The sequence below is a fragment of the Lissotriton vulgaris genome, chromosome 5 (genome assembly GCF_964263255.1).
Source record: "Lissotriton vulgaris chromosome 5, aLisVul1.2, whole genome shotgun sequence".
Classification (NCBI taxonomy): domain Eukaryota; kingdom Metazoa; phylum Chordata; class Amphibia; order Caudata; family Salamandridae; genus Lissotriton; species Lissotriton vulgaris.
This window is the reverse complement of record NC_141693.1, coordinates 268,165,213-268,184,043: the sequence shown is the minus strand read 5'-3', so window position 1 is coordinate 268,184,043 and position 18,831 is coordinate 268,165,213. Positions and strand designations below refer to the sequence as shown.

General features: G+C 51.1%; 1 protein-coding gene across 15 annotated transcripts in view; it reads left to right on the top strand.

The window, feature by feature from the left end:
- KIF1B (kinesin family member 1B) overlaps positions 1–18,831 on the top strand; it is a 1,388,545-nt gene that overhangs the window by 457,241 nt on the left and 912,473 nt on the right. The window lies entirely within an intron of this gene.

Genomic DNA, 18,831 nt, shown 5'->3' with positions numbered 1-18,831 from the left:
TTTCCCCCAAATAAACTTCCAGGAAAGGAAAATCGTCATTGAAATATCAACGAAGAAACATCGAGCAACTACGCCATAGTCATAGAAGCAGAGCGGCCATTTCAACACCAGAGAACCATTCCGGCCCACAAATGGTGAGGTAGGGCCATGGAGAAGACCCCTTTTAAATTCTGCCCAAAGTGCCACCACAAATATGCACAACGAGATCCACAAACCATGTGCAATCTCTGCCTGCCCAAGTATCACCAGGACAAAGACTGTGAGGCCTGTGCAGCGTTCCTGCCCAAGACTGTCCGGATGCGTCAGAACCAGAGACTGGTCCACTACACCACGATGTCGCAGTCGACGAAACTTTCCATGAGGCACATGGGTTTCTCTAGCGATGAAGAGTAGCATGCAGCTCCAGCAGAATCGACATACGAAGGATCGGACGTCGAAATTCTAGAAAAAGACGCAGAAAAGAGCCGCGCAGAAATGGCGAAGGAGTCGAAAAAGAAGACAGAGAAGGTAAGACATAAAGATCCGTCTGAACCGAAGGGCCACAAACCAAAAACGCCCAAGGCAGCCCCGACGCCAAGCAAAGGCGATCAAAGGTCAGCCACGATCAAAAGAACCCCTCGGAACCCATCCAAAGGTTACCGAAGACCAGAGATCGCACACGTCTCCAAAGCCAAGGGTTGACGACGAACCCGCCAATAAGGGTGCAACGCTGAAAACTAACGCCAACGCCAAAAAGAAAAGGAAAAAGAAAAGGAAGTCCCTGGCCTCCAATTCCGAACGAACCCTCGAAGTCGAAAAGAAAAATTAAAGGCTTTGGAAAGAGATGGCTGCGCTATTACAGAGAAAAAAGAAATTTGACGAATCATTAAAGAAAATTCGAATCCCTAAGACACTGGAGGCTTAACCGGAAAATGTCTGTGCCAAAGAGGCTGAAGACACCGAGGGAGAGGAAGAAGGTATCCTCGAATTCCCACCGACACCAGAACCTCGAGGCGAAGACCACAAGGAATACGGAAATGTACCGGAGGAGGAAAACGAAGAAACCTTCGACTCTATCATCATAACAACAGCCAGGAGAGCAAATGCAGTCTCCAACTCAGGACCTCCACCAGAAAAAGAGGAGCAAGAGGATGGACTTGGTGGGCAGAAGGATGGAGAAAGAAGTAGCAAAGTAGTGGTGCATTGCCAACTCAAATGCCCTGTTAAACAGATATGGCAGTGGGATGAAATTGAGGAGCTGTTTAACAAACTCCCAGAGGAGGACAAGAAAAGTTATCCAAGAGGAAATTGATGTGGCTAACACCTGCCTAAAATCTGCACTAGATGCAGCAGATACCGCAAGCAGGCAAATGTGCACGGGAACCATACTCCGAAGGCATGCCTGGCTCAGGATTTCTGGATTTAAACAAGAAGTTCAGACATCGATCATCAACAGGCCCCTTAACGGGGAAGCTCTATTTGGCAAAGAAGTGGATGAATCCCTTCAACAAATTATAAAGGACAATGAAACCGCAAGGGCAATGGGGACCTTGCAGCAAAGAGGGGGTTTCTCTATAGGAAAACCACAGGTAGAGGCAGCTTCAGCCAAAGCCAGCAGATGCCACAACAGTCTCCGGGACAGATCCCAAACCAACAGATGGGTCAACAATCTAGTTACCAGGGCTAGCAGCAACAGAAGCAGCCCCTTCGAGGGCGAGGTAAAGGCAGAGGAAGAGGCCAATCCTCTAGAGGGAAAGGAAATGGCTCAAACTGACAACACAAATAAGGTCCCTCACAGAACACCAGTGGGGGGAAGAATATCCTTTTTCCACAGCAAATGGAAAAGGTGCACAACGGACATATGGATATTAAATTTGGTACAACATGGATATTGCATAGAGCCAACAAAAATGCCACCTACAAATCCACCGAAAACAAGAAAATTTGCCAAATCAGAACAAACACTTCTAAACTCAGAGATCAAAGAACTGTATCTAGAACAGGCAATAGAAATAGTACCAAAACAAGAATGGCACACAGGAAACTACTCCGCATACTTCCTTGTACCACAACCTGATCTAACCCTAATGCCAATCATGGGCTTACGATTCATAAATAAGTTTATACTAACACACTTCAAATTTGTACCCTTCAAGAAATAATCCCACAAATCCAAAAGGGGGATTTTCTAGCAACAATAGACCTCAAGGCCGCCTATTTACATATGCCAATGAACAAAAGACGCAGAAAGTACCTACCCAACGGAACACACTACCAATTCAAGGTACTCCTGTTCGGATTAAATCAGCTCCACAGGTGTTCGCAAAGTGTTGGGACGCAGTGGCGGCGCACCTAGAAAAGAAAAAATCCATGTGTACCCCTACCTGGACAATTGACTAATAAAGGGACGCACAAAACAAATATGCCACTATAATGTTCAAAAAACAATTCAAATGCTACAAAGCCTGGGTTTCTTGATAAACCACAAAAAATCAACAACCCCAGAAAAAGAAAGACCTTCCTGGGAGCAAGACTGAATACAAAAGACGCAAAGACTTATCCCACACAGAACAGGATACAAGCTATCCACAACGAAACAGCCCTCTACCAGAGGGGACAGTCTCTGACGGTGAGGAAGGTAATGAAAATAATGGGGATGATGGCATCATGTATCCCACTCATCCCTCACGCTTGCCTACACATGCGCCCATTCCAGGATTGGCTCACCAACAGCTGGTCACAAGCCACAGGGAGTTGGGAGATTCCAGTGGTTGTTACACTAGCGCTTGTTGTTTAGAACTCTCTCCTGAGGCGGAAGCCGGGAGATCTTATGCTGTCACTTAATTGTTAATACTCTGTGTTTTAAACTTGTTGACTTCACCTGCCAATTGCTCAGAGCACTCTCCCGCTCAGCCGAGTAAACGCTGACGCGGACTAGGGTTGCCATAGCAACGCTGCCCTCCGGGAAGCGGTCGCGCCCAACCTCGCGGACCACGCCCCCGCCAGCCTTCTTAACCTCGCACTGATCACTAGCGCTTGTTGTTTAGAACTCTCTCCTGAGGCGGAAGCCGGGAGATCTTATGCTGTCACTTAATTGTTAATACTCTGTGTTTTAAACTTGTTGACTTCACCTGCCAATTGCTCAGAGCACTCCCCCGCTCAGCCGAGTAAACGCTGACGCGGACTAGGGTTGCCATAGCAACGCCGCACTCCGGGAAGCGGTCACGCCCAACCTCGCGGACCACGCCCCTCGCTACACTCCTCCTCACCACTATTTAATATGCTTCGGATCCGGAAACGCAGCGGGCCCGACGATTGCGCGCCTTCGGCGCGCATAAGGCAAGCTCGTCTGCGCTCGTCCGCGCCGAGGACGGGGCCAGGGCCACCCCCCCTGTTCCACCGCTCTCCCGGCCCACTCAAAACTCGCTGGTACAAACCTACACCTCTGCCCAACTCCTAAGCATCAGACCTATAGCAGAGGTAGCTCACACTTTACCTCACTTCAACTATACAAACCCCTGCATAGGACCACTCAAATGTCCCACATGCACCGAGGATATGTCTGCTCCTCACATAACCTCTCCCCGTCAAGTGTTAGCAGCACTCATAAATGTACGGTCCCTGCCGAAACACAAATTTGAAATTGCCGAATTCATTGACTCACATAAATTAGACCTGTTATTTGTTACAGAGACATGGGGTGACGATTCCTCCGGTCCTGATTTCAGAGATGCTACACCCAGCAACTACTGCGTATGCAAGCTAGACAGACCCAAAAGAAAGGGTGGAGGAATAGCTATTTTTTATAAAGATCATTTCAAAATTACAACAACAGAGTCAAACTACTCCGAGTGCGAAGCACTGCTCTTTACGATAGGCCTCTCCGGTAGAACATCATTCAAAGGCATGTTAATCTACCGCCCTCCTGGGTCCAGATCCAAATTCCTCTCGTTCTTAGACAACCTAATCGAGGCTTCAATAGGATCCCCACACTTCACCATTCTGGGTGACTTCAATTTTCATCTAGAAGCCACTGATGACCCCGATACTTCAACACTAATCAATGACCTTACGGCAGCTGGTCTCCTACAAATTGTTAAAGAACCCACCCATACGGCGGGACACACCTTGGACGGACTCTTTACCAACAACCCAACGATTTCCATCACTAGGGTGACTCCACTAGTTTGGACGGATCATGTCGCCGTATGCTTTTCCATCCCAACTAACTCCAGCACTTCCCCTTCTACACCTTCTTCTCCTACCAATTTTAGAGATTGGAAAAACATTAATCTTGACGATCTCACACAGATAATGCGGGACAGTTTAATTCCAAATGAGCAGGATCCCATAGTAGCATCTGCTAACTACCTGAACAACTTAAATGTAGCTTGCAATAAGTTAGCACCCATCAAAATCTCACACCGAAGTAGAAAACTCCCTTCTGCCCCTTGGTTCACCGAACCGCTCCGACTGCAGAGACAATACTGCAGGAACCTAGAAAGGCAGTGGCGCTGCCACTTCAGTCCCCCTGACAAAATCACATACAAAAACGCATTATCCAACTACAAAAAACTCATAACAGTAGAGAAAACCATCTACTACACCAACCAAATCAATCAGGCCAAAAACTCGACAGGTAAACTATTTCAGGTGGTCAGTTACCTATCTAATCCCCTCGCACCTCGCCCAGAAGGATCACAGGCTCTATCGGACGCTTTGGCCAAATTCTTTGAAGACAAAGTCAGAGCCATCTTCACCACCTTCTCCCCTGACCCTTCTCCCACTTCCACTCTGAAACTTACCTCCGATAATGCCCCATCCTTCCTAGTCTTCGAAGCCACTACGCAGGAACTCATCCAACCCCTGATTGCCCGAACCAAATCAGGTTCACCCTTTGATCCTTGCCCTCCTGGCATTCTTAATCTTATCCCTGAATCCATCGCCCCTTCACTATCCACCATCTGTAATGCAATGTTCGCAACGGGCATCTACCCTTCTGTCTGGAAGGAGGCTATCATTAAACCTCTTCTAAAAAAGCCTACCCTAGACCCTCTCCTTCCTGCCAGCTACAGACCCATCGCATGTCTCCCGTTCCCTGCTAAGATTTTTGAAAAAATCATGAACACTCAGTTATCAACCTACATACATGACAACAACCTACTGGACGACACCCAGTTTGGGTTTAGACAAGGCCACGGAATAGAAACTGCGCTCCTAAAAGCAGCGGACGAGATAAGATCCACAATGGATAACGGAGGTTCTGCGATACTGATACTTTTGGATCTCTCCGCAGCCTTCGACACGGTCGATCATGTTACTCTGATCGACCGTGTCGCGGCCATAGGAATAAAAAACAAAGCCAAAAAACTTCTTGCTTCATTTCTGTCCAACCGCCCTCAAACAGTGAAAATAGGTAAATACATCTCTTGGACCTTCTCTCTGCCTTGTGGAGTACCGCAGGGACCCTCGCTAAGTCCGACACTTTTCAACATATATGTTTCTGACTTAGCGAGGGTCATAAAATCATAAGGAATTTCCCTCACTACTTACGCTGACGACACCCAACTGGTGTTGTCAGTATACAATGATGGCATTTCTGTGGCAGCCAACTTCCAAGACGGAATGAAGGCAATAAGCTCCTGGATGTCATCCAACTGTCTCAAACTAAATTCTGATAAGACAGAAGTGATGACATTCGGGAGGCTGCAACCTACATGGTCCCCGCAATGGTGGCCACCTCAGATGGGACAACCTCCAGAACCAGTGACCAAGGTACGCAACCTAGGAGTCATTTTCGATAACAAGATGTCCTTCCAACAGCATGCTAATTCGGTGGTTTCCTCTTCCTTCCACATTTTAAAAAGGATCAAAAAGCTAACCCCTTACCTACCTCCATCTGCAGGCAAAACCTTAGTCAGCACTTTAGTCTCCTCCAAAACAGACTACTGTAATGCCTTGCTACTAAACGCACAACAAAAGGTCCTCAACAAATTGCAGACAGTGCAAAATGCAGCAGCTAGGACCCTGCTATCTATCCCTAAATTTTCATCTATCTCCCCTTACATCCGACAGCTACACTGGCTGCCAGTAAAGAGTCGGATCAAATTCAAGGCTTTATGCATAGCATATAAAGCTATCCACAACCGAGGCCCATTATTTCTAAGACAAGCCTTCTGCCCGCTCGAACACCCAAGAACATTACGCTCATCCTCAGCCCACTTGCTAAGAGTCCCTCGCACAAGAAGAGCTAATTGGGGCGACAAACGCTTCTCCGTCGCCACAGCCAAACTGTGGAATACGCTGCCCCTCCACATCAAAACTGCCGCGACTCTACTCAATTTCAGGAAAAAACTCAAAACCTGGTTGTTCTCAGCCTAACCTCCCCTTCCCATATGAGAGTTCTGCAACTATAGCGCCGAGACACCCTTGGGTATTTGCGCGCTCTAAAAATCGCTCAAATAAATAAATAAATAAATAAAAGGTGCAAGCAGATACACAATGGTGGGCATCCAACAACATAGTACAGGGGAGACCTTTCAGGAACACTTCTCCATCTGTAACAATCACCATGGATGCATCCCTCAACGGTTGTGGAGCGCATCCCAACCAGCCAAAGGTTCATGGTCAATGGAGCGAACAAGACTCCACGAAGCACATCAATTTCTTAGAAATGAAAACGGTTCTACTGGCACTCAAAGCATTCCAGATACTGGTTCAGGGGAAAACCATTCTAATACAAACAGACAACACAACTACAATGTTCTACCTGAACAAACTGGGTAGAATAAAGTCCTTTCCCCATAGCAAACTTGCGCAGGAAATCTGGCAATGGGCAATACCACAACAAATCATTCTGCAGACAGTACATCTACCAGGGGTAGACATCACAGCAGACCAATTAAGCAGACAAAACAGCTGCTCACACGAATGGGAGCTAAAGCAAACAGTACAATACCTATTCAACAAATGGGGAACGTCAGTGTTGGACCTCTTTGCAACAATGCAGAACAAGAAATGCCAAAACTTTGCATCCAGGTTTCCACAACACCTGTCAAAGGGAAATGCACTTTCACTCAATTGGTCTCAGTCATTTGTCTATGCCTTTCCACCAGTTCCCCTGATGGAAAGAGTACTACAAAAGCAAAAGAACCAGGAACAAATATAATTCTCATTGCTTCTAGAACTCTCAAAGGGAGAAATGATCAGGATCAAAGCACAAAAAGACCTGCTCACAATGCAACAGGTCAAAATCTTTCACCCAGAACCAGCGACTCTACAACTAGCGGCTTGGCGCCTGAATACAAAGAATTTGGACACCTCAGTCTGCCGTCCAGAAGCACGGAAATTCTAAAAGAAGCAAGAAAACAGTCAACAAGAAAATGCTATTCAGCAAAGTGGAAGCGATATACCACAGGGTGCACCGTTAACAACAATACTAATTCAATAAATACAAAGGAAACAGTAGTTACATATCTTACCTACCTCTTAGACAGCAACATCAATTTTTCCAGCCTAAAAGTGCACCTCGCTGCCATAGTGGCATACACAAGAGGAAAAACATGCAAAAGATTTTTTTACAAGACCAGTCATAAAAAGGTTTTTAGGTTTAAAGCATTTGTATTAAGACAAAAGAAACATGGGGAAGGGAATAGGAGGTTAAGGTTACATACAATGCAGTGAAGGATAAATTGAGGCGTGTTTGAGAAGCGATGGTCATGGGGGGGGGGGTCAGTGGTCCAGAAGGGGAAGACATCAAATGTAAGGCAATAAGGCAATTCACATAACCCTCTCATGTACCCCAACCCCCCACCCAAAGCTGAGCGCGAGTAGCCAACAGCAATCTAACAAAGCATAACCCAGTCCCTCCGAGCCCCTCCCCCCTAAAAAGAAAAGAAAAGGAAGGAAAGAAACAATACCCCAACTTCCCCGTCCAATGGCCCGTATTAGAATAACCCGCCCCAAACAGCCCACATCCCATCCCCTAAGATCGTACCCCCCATTCGTTCTAATCCCCCGGGGTCGCCGGTGGTGTCAGCCTAAGAAAACGAAGATACCTCGGGCATGTGAGTTCCCGGAATTCCGTGGACAGTAGTGCCAGGAAAGGTTGCCATAGCTCCTCGAACTGATCTACATTCCCAGCTACCGTTAGCGACATCTTCTCCATGCCCAATACCTGCCAGAGTCTATGTAGCCAACCAGTAAGGGAGGGGACAGTGGCGGTGCGCCAATGGATAAGAATATTCTGGACCGCTGAGCCTAGCGCAATAGCAATCTGCCTACCCCTGCGAGACTTCAATGGGTACATTAGGTCATTGGGAAGGCCCAACAAAACATACGCGGGGAAGCGCGGCCTTCAATTCCAAAGTGCTTATCTACCTCGTCCAAAACCTCCTTCCAATAAGCAGTAAGCACCGGGCAAGCCCAAAGAATGTGCGAAAGGGTACCCTCTTGTCCGCAACCCCGCCAACACCCTTTGTCGGTATGTTTATGCATTTCATACAGCCTCTCCGGGGTGTAATACCAGTAGGTAGACACCTTAGTAAAGGTCTCCGTAAGCCCAGTGTGGTATGCCGAGTGCCTCGCCCGATATGCGATCTTGTCCCATTCCTTGTGGCTTAGTGTCCTGCCCAGTTCTCTGTGCCAGCGCTCCCTCCCCTGGTTATGGTAGTGGAACGCCGGAGGTTGAAGGAATTTGTACAAATCAGTAATGAGCTTGGCGTCCGAGGCCCGGGTCACCAGCCACCGCTCATATGGCGTGATTTGGCGGGATGCGACGTCGCGTACCTGGGGTTGGAGAGCCCAATGTCGAACCTGCATATAGCGCAGTCTGTCCATCTCCGTCAGGCCGAATTCCTGTCGGAGCTGTTGGAAGGGAATCACGCCCTCCGGCCCGTAAATCTGGAAAAGGGCCCTGCAGCCTGCGCTCACCCAATGGGAAAAGGCTCCTGGCTCCAAGCCTGGGGTAAAGTCCGGGTTACCCACTATGGGCGTGAACGGCGAAGGGAAGGTAGTCAGTTCACGGACCTCGCAAACCGCATCCCACACCCGCAGGGGGACCCGCGTAACAAAGGAGGCGTAAAGATTAGCCGGGCGATGCGCACGGCGCAGGAACGGAACCTCCTGGAGGGTACGGCCCGCCACCGCCTGGTCTTGGAAAAGCCAGTGTTTGTCGGAGTCCCACCTGCTCCACTCCACCAAGTATCGCAGTTGCGCCGCTTGAAAGTACTTCCGGAGGTCCGGGATACCAAGACCCCCCGCCTCCGGAGCGAGCGTGGAGAGGACCCTCTTCATCCGAGGCCTGCGGCCTTGCCAAACGAAGCGGGAGATGTCAGCCTGCGTTTGCTGTATCCAACCCACAGGGGGCTGGAGAGGTAGAGCGCGAAAGAGATACAGAATCTGGGGCAGCACCGTCATCTTCACCGCCGCAATACGGCCCAGCCACGAAAGCAGGCCTTTGCTCCATCGGCCGAGTTCCTCCTTGATCTTCCTGCTTAGGGAAGAGTAGTTGGCCGTCACCATCTCAGGCAGCGAGGGCGCCAGCAGGATCCCTAGGTACGGCACCGTAGACGAGGACCACTGCATGGGGAAAAGACGCTGAAGGTCTCTCCTGGTGTCCGTGGCTAGTGACACGTCCAATGCCGCCGACTTGGCCATATTCATTTTAAAGCCGGCCACACGTGCAAAGGCGTTCAATTCTTGGACGCAAGCAGAGAGGGACCTCCTGGGGTCGTCCAGGGTCGGCAGGACATCGTCCGCGTAAAGGCTAACAGTATGGACATATTGGCCCATCTTAACCCCAATAGCGTCAGGATTATTGCGGACCCGCTGGGCGAACGGCTCCATGTAAAGGGCGAACAAAAGTGGCGAGAGGGGGCAACCTTGTCTCGTACCACGTTCGATAGCAAAGCTACCGGAGCTACACCCATTGACCCGCACCGACGCCGATGGTCTTCTATAACAATTAAAGACCATGGTGCGAAACTTCTCGCCGATTCCCAGTTTCCTGAGAACCAGCTCAAGGTACGGCCAATGAACTCTGTCAAAGGCCTTCTCCGCATCAACCGATAGCAACATCCGCTCCCCCGGGATACGTGAGGCCTTTTCTAGTACGTGCGTCACTCTCTTGGTGTTGTCCACCATCTGTCTACCGGGTACAAAGCCAGCCTGATCCGCCTCCACCAGTCCTGGTAGGTGCAGGCCAAGCCTGGGCGCTAGGATCCCCGTATATAACTTGAGGTCAACATTTAAGAGTGAAATGGGCCTGTACGAACCACACAAGGTCCGATCCTTCCCGGGTTTCGGGATGACCGTCACCGTCGCGTTAAGAAGGTCCGGTGGGACAGCGCCAGGCTTGGAGAAGGAGTTGAACAGTCGAGCCAGGATTGGTGCTACCGTGGAGCAGAAAGTCTTATAAAACAAGGCCGTATAGCCATCCGGGCCCGGGGCCTTACCGTGCTTCAGTCGCGCTATAGCGGAGATGACTTCCTCCACATGGATGTCCCTCTCTAGATGGTCCGCCTGGGCGGGCTCTAGCACCGGGAGGGCCACTGACTCCAGATAGTCCTCGGCGTCCTGCGGCGAGGAGGGCTCCGCAGCATACAATGTTTCGTAGAAGCTACGAAAGGATTCCGCCACCTCCGCGTCACCTGAAACAGTAACCCCGTCCGCTCCTACCAGTTCCTTCACCACATTACGCTGCTGTGCAACCCTGAGCCGATGGGCCAGGAGCTTACCACACCTGTCCCCCCCTGAGTAAAAGGCATGCTTCAGGCGCAAAGCGGCATACTCCGCCCTATCCAGATCCAGTGCCGACAGGAGCTTCCTCGCCGCCTTCAGTTGCCTCCAAACGCGAGGGGCCCCTGTACGGCGGTGAACCTGCTCAAGCTCCCTGACCTGCGCAGTCAGTTCGTCCCTCTTACGCTGTCGTTCCCTGTTCTCGGCTGAGGAGATGGAAATAAAGTCCCCACGGAGGACCGCCTTCAAGGCAGCCCACTGCGTTGCCTGAGACGTGTCGGAGTTGCCATTGTGAACCAAATAGTCCTGAATGACCTCCCCTACGCGCTTCACAACAGACTTCTTCTGTAAAAGAGTATCGCGAAGCCGCCACATCCCTCATGAGGGAGAGGCCGCTGGCCATTTGAAAACACCAGAAACTGGCGCATGGTCGGACAGGGAAAGTACTCCGATGTCCGCCGCCGTGGCGGCAGTGCGCAGCGGGCCACTCACCAGGAGGTAGTCCAGCCGCGAGTAAGTGCGATGAGCATGGGAAAAATAGGAATAATCCCTATCGGTGGGGTGCATAGCGCGCCAGAGGTCGTGCAAATCCATCTCCACAATCCGGTCCTTTACCGCGCGGGAAAGCTCCCCGTCTGCGGGGAGCGCTGCGCCGACCTATCCATAGCTGAGTCGAAGACGATGTTAAGATCTCCCCCCAGGACAACATGGCGATCAGGCGAGGCAGTGACATCCACCAACACTGAATCCAGGAAGCGATCCTGGTGATCATTCGGGCTATAAACGGAGCCAACCGTAAAAGCTATTCCCCCAAGTCGCATGCGATATACAAGAAGCCTTCCCTTTTGTTCAGCATATTTATACAGAACCTCGCCTCTAAAGGAGGTAGCTAGAAGAATGGCTACGCCCGCAGTCTTGTTCGCAGCTGAGGAGAAGAACTGGGTGGGGAACTTGGCAGAGCGCAGCCTATGGCAATCTTTGGGCAGCAAATGGGTCTCCTGCAGAAGGCATATAAATCCGCTTGCGTCCCCTCCAACAGGGATAGGATCGCTCTACGTTTCACAGGGTTATTCAGACCCTTAACATTAAGGGTCACTACCTTTAACGGCATTCCATCCGGGGAGCAGAAGCGCTACGCAGCAAGCAAGGGATCAGCGGGCGGGGCGCATGGGGCGCGCGCGCGGGGAAGGCCTGGACAGGCCGAGCAAGAGCATGAGCAACATTACACGGGACCCCCCCAACAACAAAACAACCCTTACACCCTCCCAATACGTACTCCTGGCAACTGGCCAGAAACACCAACAAAAGCAAATGGAAACACCCCATTGTCTCAGTCAAGCCCGGTCGGGCAAGTCCGTAGAATCCAGCAATGTGGACGTTCAGCCACTCACCTCCAACCTCCCCCTCCCAACCCCCTGCCCCAACTCGGCATCGTAGAGGCTAAGAATCTCTCCCCCCGGAGTGAAATCAGGCCGTCATGGCCACGCCATTGGAGTCGGGCAGGTTTCTGGCTGCTGTTCTCAGAGCATCCGCCATATCCGCCCTGATGGTGGGAGAATCAGGGCGACTCGCGGCCGCCGGTGATTGCCTCCTCGTCGATCTCCGTCTGCTCCGTCTCTCTGGGCGCCTCCATGTCGGCGTAGCCCCGTCCTCCTCCGTGGCCGTGAGTCCCAGCACTCCGCAGATGTCTTGAAGGGAGTGCAGTTGGTGTAGCGCCCCGTTCCATCTAAAAATCAGACGGAAAGGGTGTCCCCAGGAGTAGGGCGTCTCGTGCTCGCGCAGAAAGTCAGTGGCAATCCTGAAGGACCTGCGCTTCTGTAGCGTAATGGCGGACAGATCTTGATAGAGTGCGACAGGCCGCTCCCTGAAAGTTAAAGGCTGCTTCTTTCGGGCCTCCGCCATGATGCGTTCCTTCAAAGGAAAGTCGGGCAAGAACGCCAAAATGTCCGGGGGGGGCGCCGATGACTGGCGCTGTCGGCCCACTCAATGCGCTCTGTCGATACGGACCGGGAAGTCTGCATCTTCCCCCAAGATCTCACGGAACAAGTCCTGCAGATAGGCCACCAAATCGGTCCCCTCGTCGGCGGGCGGGACACCCCGCACCCGGATGTTGTTCCGTCTGGACCTGTTCTCGAGGTCCTCGGAGTGGGCCTGGAGCTCGACACATTGCTCCCGGAGGCGAAGAACGTCCTGCTGAAGATGGACTATTTCTTCGTCTCGGCGCTGGCCCGCCGTCTCCACAGTCTCCACAGTCTCCACTCGCTCGCCAAGGCCCTCCACCTCTCTGCGGACCTCGCGGACTTCGCTGGCCACTTCCTTCTTCAATGTCTGGAAGTCTTCCTTGAGGGAACTAAACAATTCCTCCATAAAGGACCTCGTGACCGGTGGTTCGCCCCCAGCCACATCTGCCGAGGCCCGGGAGGATCCCGGCGACGGTTGTGTTCTGTCCCGCAACTGCTGGGACCTGCCAAGCATGTCCGGCAGGGTGCGGTCCCCCTTCCTCGAGCCGCCTCTTCCAGACATCGCGGTCGCTGTAGTAGTCCAGGCCCAAGTCCGGCCGCCTCAGAGGTGTCCAGTCGCCCGTGGGCGCCAGATGTGGAGACCGCACTGATAGCAGGAGTGCTGCGTCACAAGCGACAAAATGGCTGCCCGGCCCGGGTACAGCCAGCCGCGACACCCGGCCAGGGTGGCGACCGGGGGGCCAAAGCAGGAGTCTCTCCGCAGCTTGCCCCTCGGGGAGTTAGACCAGTAGTATAGGCGAGAACAAGCGTCCGCCAGCCAGAGGCACGGACGGAGGCCACCAACGCCAGCTCTTCAGGGGCAAGATGGCGGTAGGGCGGGGCCAGGAAGAGGCCCGGGCTGGCAAGACCACTGGCGACCCCCGGAATACCGCGATCGAAGAAAGTCCACAGCCAATGTCCCACAGCCTCACCGAAGGGCCCCTATGGGCCGGCCCCCGTGGTGAGGCCGCCGGCCGTCGCCTCCGGGCCGGGATCCGCACCGCGTCGTGTGTCGTTGTCACTAGCGGAGGGCCAAAGCGCCAACACAAATCCAAAGTCGACTGTGCCACCAAAACATCGGCCACCAAGACGCCGGCCGGAGGATTCTGTTATTCCCCGGAGCGCAGCGGGTCCGATCCTCTCCGGATTGTCTGCTTTCAGCACCAGGCCCAGCCGAGGTGCCCGGACAGCACCGCAGTTCGCTCCGCCCCTCAGGATCTCCTCCGTGCTCCAATCTTTGAACAGACTTTCGAAGTGCTTCCTCCGAGGCGATGAGAGCCAAAGTGGTATCAATGCGTGCACCAGGAACTCTGGCACATTTCTCTCGCCCGCTGAGCAGCAGCGGGGGAGAGAAACGCAGAAAACGGGGCTCGAGCTGAGCCGGGCCGGAGGAGCTACGGGAGGAAGCGTCCGCTCACCCCGCCATCTTGGCCACGCCCCCAAAAAGGTTTTTAGAAGGAGCTAAAAGAATAGCTCCACTAAGAACTGCTCCTGTACCAACATGGAGTTTAAATATAATATTGTCTCAACTAATGACTAAACCTTTTTGAGCCCATGCATACAGCTGACCTCAAACATATTACTCTCACAACAACCTTTCTCATTGCTATAACATCACTACGGAGAATAAGTGAACTACAAGCACTAACTATTCAAGAACCCTACTTGCAAATCCACAAGGATAAGGTTACCAAAGGTTACCAAAGGTGGTACCTAAATATCACTTAAATCTAAACATCATCTTACCAGTTTTCTTCAAAAGTCCCAAAAATAAAGCAGAAAAAAGCCTCCATACCCTGGATGTAAGGAGAGAACTACTGTACTATCTGCAAAAGACTGAACAATCAGGAAAGGAAAGCAGTTTTTTGTTGCTTACTCACATAACAAACACAGGATCAGCTGTCACGAAGGCAACTATTACAAGATGGATAGTACAAGCTATCCAATGAAGCTATACCAATGCCAAAAAGGAACTAACAATACAACTAGCAGCTCACTCCACTAGGAAGAAAGGAGCGACTCTAGCTTTTATGGCCAATATACCCATCGATGCTATCTGCGCAGCAGCAACATGGGCATCACCACACACCTTTACAAAGCATTATTGTGTAGATTTACAGATGAATAAGGAAGATCAAATTGGACAAAGTATACTTCAACACCTGTTTGCAAAGTCTTACTTCTACCACAGCCTCCCAAGCACGGGAGAAACCGCTACATAATCTGATGCACAGCATGTGAATCCAGAAAAGGATTCACGCTGCAAAACGAAATGTTTACCTACCTGTAGGAGTAGTTTTGCAGCTTGAAGAGTTTTCTGGATTCACATGTGACCCGCCAGGCCTTCCCATAGAAGGAACACAAACAGGAGGGCCAGGTCTCCAGCGGCGTTGGAGAAGCGTCCGGCGTCGAGACAAGATCCTCCGCCGACGGTCTTTCAGCAACGACCGGCATCACGCAGGTCAACGTCAAGACATAGGTCGTCGGAACAACGACAGTCGAGGAAAAGACTTCCGCCGACGTCCGCAAGGAGTTCAACATCGAGGCATGGGTCCCGCCAGTTTCACATCCGACGTCTCCGTCGAAGAGAAGACGATCGACATTGAGGCAGAGGTCTCCATCGAAGAGAAGACTATCAACTTTGAGGCAGAGGTCTATCTCATTATAGTCCGGTTCGACACAGAAGTCTCCGCCAAGAAGGGGAAGGTCGACTTTGTGACCGGGATCTCCATCACAGACGACGCAGAGGCAGAAGTCTCCGTTGGTGTCAGTTCTTACAAGCCTTTTTCCATCTCCATCAGCGACGTTGAGAGCAGGCTCCATCTCCATGTCTAGATGTCCGGAGGTGGTGATATTGATATCAAGTAATCCGGCCTCTCCATCTCAGAATCAACGTTCAGTTAAATAGTCTCATTTGGATGGACCTCAGTCTCTACCCGCACATCGCTCTCCTGTAAGAGCAGAGGACACCATCTATTCATCGCTCACCACGTTGGATGGGCCCTCTGCACCACTGGGCTGATTCTGCGCAGTCGTCAGGCGCACGGCGTGCATCAAGCCCTCTTTATAGGTCTCCTCTTACCCGCCTGGTACAGCCTGCGGATCTCTCTCCGGCAAGAGATAGAGCTCGCTATCGCACTCCAGCACCTTCCTCCAGGAGGAGATCAAGATCACCCAGCAGAAGGAGAAGGCGCAGATCTCCAATGCTTTCCACCTCCTCAACCCATTCTTCAAAAAGAGACTACTTGCCCACCCTTACCGACAGTCCACCGTCGAGGATCTTTCCGGTGGACGATGTTAGCACGTTCCAAGATGTGCTTTCCAAGGGAGCTAACAAGCTGAGCATTCCTATGCCAACTCAACAGAGCCCGTAGCATGTAATTTTCAAAACTTTACACCAGAGGGCAGCATTTAGACACTTACTTCCATTGGTACCGGGGCTCATCAAACCGGTTATGGACATCTTCCTCAGGCCGGCAACACTCAAAACTGCTCCGGCGAGAATTCTAAAGAAATATCACCCTTTGAGGACCCTTTCTTCCTTAAGTCGATCCACCACCGGACTAATTATAGCTGCGGCTAGGAAGACCCATTCAGTAGATTCCTTGTCTACAGTACCACCAGACAAGGAGAGCAAGATGCAGGATTCGTGGGGGAGAAAGGTATGTAGCACGTCCGCTTCTATGCTTAAAGTTTCCAGTGCATCTGCAATCTTGGGGCGCTACGATAGATCTCTGTGGGACTTTCTCCAACGCTTCACAGAAAAACTGACCAAGAAAGACCATAAGGACTAAGTGGAGATCTTACAGGAGGGTAGCTTTTTCCGGCTCATCTTCATTCGGTACTCATGTGGATGAGGAAATGGCCCGGATAAAGACTCAGCTGGATACCCTGAAGGGGGTGGGGTTGGAGAAGAAAAAAAGAGTTCAGTCGCCGCTACCGCCCTTATGATCAACGATCCTTCCAACAGAGGGTTCAAACCCCTCATTGGCAAAAATACCAAAGCCAGCAGGGTCAACAAAAATCACAGTACCAGGGCCGTAGACCTTCCAGAGGAAGAGGAGCAAATCACCAATTCTCCACCTCCACAAAGACTCCAACCAAGCAACGAGTGCCCGCTTCCTCCATCACCGTCCACCGCTCCAGTGGGGGGGAAGTATTGCAAATCATCTGCAAGAGTGGCGAGCTATCACAAAGGACCAGTAGGTGTTCGCTTCGCTACAGAATGGGTACTCTCTAAGTTTTCAATGTCGTCCACCCTCGATCCCTCCCGTGCCATCATCGTGCCACCAGATCAACATACTACAAAGGGCAGTGGCGGTCCTTCTATGCAAGTCAGCCATAGAGAAGGTAGCAAAATCACAAAGAGGTCGAGGAGTCTATTCAAGATACTTATTGGTAAAGAAGAAAGGTCAAATATCAGAATACTGGCCCATTCTGGATCTGCGAACACTCAACAAGTCCATCAAACGGTAGAAGTTTTGCATGTTGGCTCTCCATCAAATATATTCTCATCTACGTCTAGGGGATTGGATGTGTTCGCTGGATCTGCAAGATGACTACTTTCACGATTTCTAGTCGGATCGTCCTACTTTCAATTCAAAGTACTGCCCTTCGGGCTGAAGTCAGCTCCCTGAGTGTTCACCAAGTGCATGGCAGTAGTGGCAGCCACTCTACGATGCAGAGGCATCTTTGTCTACGCATATCTGGACGATGGCTGCTGAAAGGCCCCTCTTCCCCAGATTGTGAGGAACGATTTCCAAAAGTGCCTAGATCTTTGTCATCAACTGGGTCTCCATGTGAACTTCAAAAAGTCGACACAGCAGCCCACACAAAGAATCAACTACCTGGGGGCTATGATAGACTCCGAGCTAGGAAAAGTGTTTCTTTCGGAGGAGAGACAATTATCCATCACACGGAAAGGCAGACCAATTTTAGCCAACAATCTGTCTTCTGCCTCCCTGCTAGGGTCAATGACATCCTGCATTTTTCTGGTTTCCAATGCCAGGCTGAGAAGGTGTCCTCTACAGCAGGATCTGAAGGACAAATGGGATCAACGGACATCTCGCTGGGAAGACAAAATATTTCTGTCACAAGCAGCCAAAGCATCCATCCTGTGGTGGATTAAGGACAACCTGAGAGTAGGGGTTCTATTCCATCAAACTTCTCCTTCACAGACTCATCCCTAGAAGGATGAGGGGCTGACATGGGGTCTCTCGACGCTAGGCCGCTGGTCCTTAAAAGAGCAATTGAACCACATAAACATGTTGAAGCTAATAGCTGGTCATCTCGCTCTCAAGGCTTTCCTCCCTTTGATTCAGACGAGTTCCATCCTAGTACAGACGGACACACCACGATGTACTACCTGAACAAACAGGGGGGAACTCGCTGGAGGACACTCTCTTTGGAAGTTCAGACCCTTTGGCACTGGCTCCTGGCGAGGAATCTATCCATCACAGCGGTTCACCTGCCGGGAGAGCAGAATTCTCAAGCGGATGCTCTCAGCCGACACTTCGAGGACCAGCAGGTCTGGGTTCTCAACGACAAGGTGGTCGAAGAAATTTTCCTGGCTTAGGGTCATCCAAGCATAGATCTGTTCGCGGACGACAAAAACACAAAATGCAGAGACTTCTCCTCAAGGTACTACCGGCCAGGATTGAAGGGCAGTGCCCTTTTGATCGACTGGTCCGGGACATTTGTGTACTCCTTTCCACTCGTTCCTCTCTTCCAGAAGGTGGTGACCAAGCTCTCGCACTCAGACACTACAATGATCCTGATTGCTCCGGACTGGCAGACGCAGTGGTGGTACCCAGACCTTCTGCATCTGTCAATATGTCCACACAAGAGGCTGCCATGTAGACCGGATATTCTGTACAAGATGAACGGCAGGATTCATCACCCCAACCTTCCCTCAGTGAACTTGGCAGCATGGCTCTTGAGGTCCTCCAGTATGGTCATTTAGGCCTTCCACAGGACTGCATGACCATATTGAAAGAAGCGAGGAGACCCTACACAAGACACTCATATGCTTGTAAATGAAAGCGTTTTTATGTATGGTGCATACAAATTCTTTCTAATCCCACCAAGGGGCAGGAGGAAGTAATTTTGATATATC